This window comes from Cupressus sempervirens, chromosome 1 (assembly GCF_028749045.1).
Source record: "Cupressus sempervirens isolate cs-2001-9-10 chromosome 1, ASM2874904v1, whole genome shotgun sequence".
NCBI classification, from domain to species: Eukaryota; Viridiplantae; Streptophyta; class Pinopsida; order Cupressales; family Cupressaceae; genus Cupressus; species Cupressus sempervirens.
In genome coordinates, this window is record NC_143118.1 from 15,806,924 (window position 1) to 15,810,301 (window position 3,378).

Genomic DNA, 3,378 nt, shown 5'->3' on the forward strand with positions numbered 1-3,378 from the left:
CAATGAAATGATTTGATTTGAATGCAACTTTATTACTAATTTCAGATCTCTATTCTAGCTTGTATTTGATCCTTCCTAATCCAATATGACTTTTCTGCACCACAAGGATATTCTACTTATCCTTCAAATTCACTTCCTCTGCTCATTAATAGATCTTCAATCACATCACCATAATTGACACATTCTCTTGCACTCACACTTGCACACTTGCTTGCCTACTTTGAAATCACAACTTGACCTTATACCTATACCTTCCATTTTGTCAAGTTAACTCAAATACAACTTACAATAATCAATATTTATCACCTTACTTACCTAGAATCAATAGATAGATCATTTAAACTCAGTACAACAAAATAGGAAAATCCTTTGCTAGCCGACCTTACTCGGTAGAAACTAATTCTGAAATGATTTCCTTCATTAACCAATAGAAGCTCGGTTAACACTATGATCTTACAAAAATCCTTTGAAAATTGAGCGAAATTGATTAACACTAGTTCCATCCAACTTTCCTTCGTTACTCAAGCGAGCTCAGTTAACACTTGCTTTCTACAACTTTTCCTTCGACACCTGAGTGAGCTTGGTAGACACTACCTTTTGAACTAGGCAAACACTGAGAACTATCTTCACTACCTGAGTGAGGTCAGCATATACTAATTGATAATGATTACGACATTTTTGTAACATCAAAGACAATACACAATTAATCAATTGTATCCAACAATCTCCCTTTTTGGCATTGATGGCAACACAACATGTTATAGCATAATGAAAATTTGGATTTGAGAACTCCCTCTGTCAATATGACATCTTCCTTTTTACTATTTTGTCTGCAATGACTGTTACCAAGTTCATTCAGAACATTCTCCCTCTTTCAGCATACTTCATCTTTTAGAGGACTTCTCCCTCTCTAGTTTCTGACTTTATTTTGGTTCCAAAAATTTCTTAGAGATATGATAGTAAACTTCTCCCTCTTTGACAACACATGTGAAAGACAATAACTCTATAAATTCTAATGTACCTTAAGTACTAATTCATCTGCAATATGCCCTTGCCAATTTTGCACCAACTGATTGATCTTCAATAGGTTCTGGTTGATGCATTCACTAAGCTTCATTTAGTGAATTTCAGATAGGGGAATGACCCCTAGCTTTCCTCTTAGATACAAAAATGCATCCTTAGGTAATGGCATGGTGAATATGTCTACAATTTGTTCTTTTGTATTCACATATTCTAATTTGACTTCTTTATCTTGCATCAATTCTCTTTAGAAGTGATATTTTATAGCAATATGCTTTGTTTTGGAATGTACTACTAGATTCTTTGATATGTTGACTGCACTGGTGTTATCACAATATATAACAACTGGATCTTTGATTTCTACCTTCATTCCTTCCAACAATTGTTTGAACCATAAAATGTTAAAGCAATTGACTGTTGTTGCTACATATTTTGCCTCTGTTGTGGATTGAGAAGTAAAATTTTGCTTCTTGCTTGTCCAAGATACTAGTCTTTTACCAAGAAAGAATGCTCCACCACTAGTGCTTTTTTTGTTATCAAGACTTCTTACCCAATTAACATCAGTAAATACTTTTAAGTCCAAATTGCCTCCAAATTTGTACCATAAACCATAGTCTTGAGTACCTTTCAAATACCTCATGATTCGCTTGATTGTCATCATGTGATTTTCTTTGGAATTTTCTAAAAATCTTGCCACTATTCCAACTGCTAGAGTAATATTAGGCCTTGTATGAACTACATACTACAATTTTCCAATCATTAGTTTGTAAGTAGTCTTATCTACTTCTTTGGAATCATCATTTTTGGAAAGCTTATGTCTAGTAGACATAGGTGTTCCAATTGGTCTTGAATCTTCCATTCTAAATTATTTTAGTATCTCCTTGATATACTTAGATTGAGTGATGTAGATACCATTCTTGTTCTGCTATATTTGTAATCCAACAAAGAATTTTATTTCACCAAACATGGACATCTCAAATTCATTGCTCATTTCTTCTAAGAATGCTTTTCATAGATCATCACTTCTTATAAATAAAGTATCATCAACAAATATTTCTACTAATACAATCTTCTTATTTGGTCCTTCCTTGATATACAGACTATTGTTATCATTAGTCCTTTGAAAACTAATATGTACTAAGTAATTATGGAGTCTTCCATACTAGGCTCTGGGAGCTTGCTTGAGACCATATAAAGCTTTGCGTAGTTTAAAAACCAGGTCTCCTTTGCTAGAATCTACAAAACCTTCTGGTTGCTCAATGTAAACTTCCTCTTTAAGGATTCCATTGAAGAATACAGATTTAACATCCATTTGATATACTTTAAATCCTCTATGTGCTGCATATGCTAGTAAACTTCTAGCACCATCTTCAAGTTTTGCTACAGGAGCAAAAGTTTCACCATAGTCAATACCTTCTTCTTGAGAGTAACATTTGCATACCAATCTTGCTTTTTTTTTATACCTTTCCATCTTCATTTAGCTTATTTCTAAATACCCATTTTGTACCAATTACATTGTTATCCTTGTGTCTAGGAAAAAAAGGTCCAAATTTTGTTCTTCTCTATCTATTCTATCTCTTCATTCATTGTCTCAATCTAACTTTCATTTTCTAGAGCATCTTTAACACTTCTAGGTTCAAATTCAGCATGTAAACATGTACCTTTTAATTTTCTTCTTGTCATTGTTCCATCTGATTTATCTCTAATGATCTAATTAGGTGCATGATTTCTTTTGACATATCTTGCTAATATAGGCTCCTTGGTCTTTGAATGAGTTCCACCATCTTCTTCTTGAATTTTAGTTTCAAGCTTGGGCCCTTCTGTCTATGACTTGGGTCCATCAAGCTCGGTTTGAACTAGCTTGGTAGCCTCTGTTTATGACTCGGGTCCTTGTAGACCTGGTTGCACTGTCTACAACTCAGTAGCTATTGGAGTTTCTAGGGATTCAAGAGTTGAAGCATCTTTTCTTTCAAATAGATTAGGAAGCATATCGGGTTCATAGTAAATGATCTTTTGTAGTCTTTAGGTTCCTTGCTATTTTCTTCTTCACTCTTTTCAACATATTTATCAATTCTGACATGTACACTTTCTATAATTTTGTGAGTAGATAAATTCAAACATCTATATGTTTTGCTTCTGTAGGAGCATCCTAGAAATATGCCTTCATCACCTTTTACATCAAATTTTTCTTTTCTAGATTCTTTCAATATGTAACATTTGTTGCCAAATACCTTCAAGTAACTTACATTAGGTTTGTAGCCATACCATAGCTAATAAGGTGTCTTGTTTGAATCTTTCTTCAACTAAACTCTGTTCAAGGTATGAATTGCAGTGCTGATAACTTTTTTTTCAGTATTT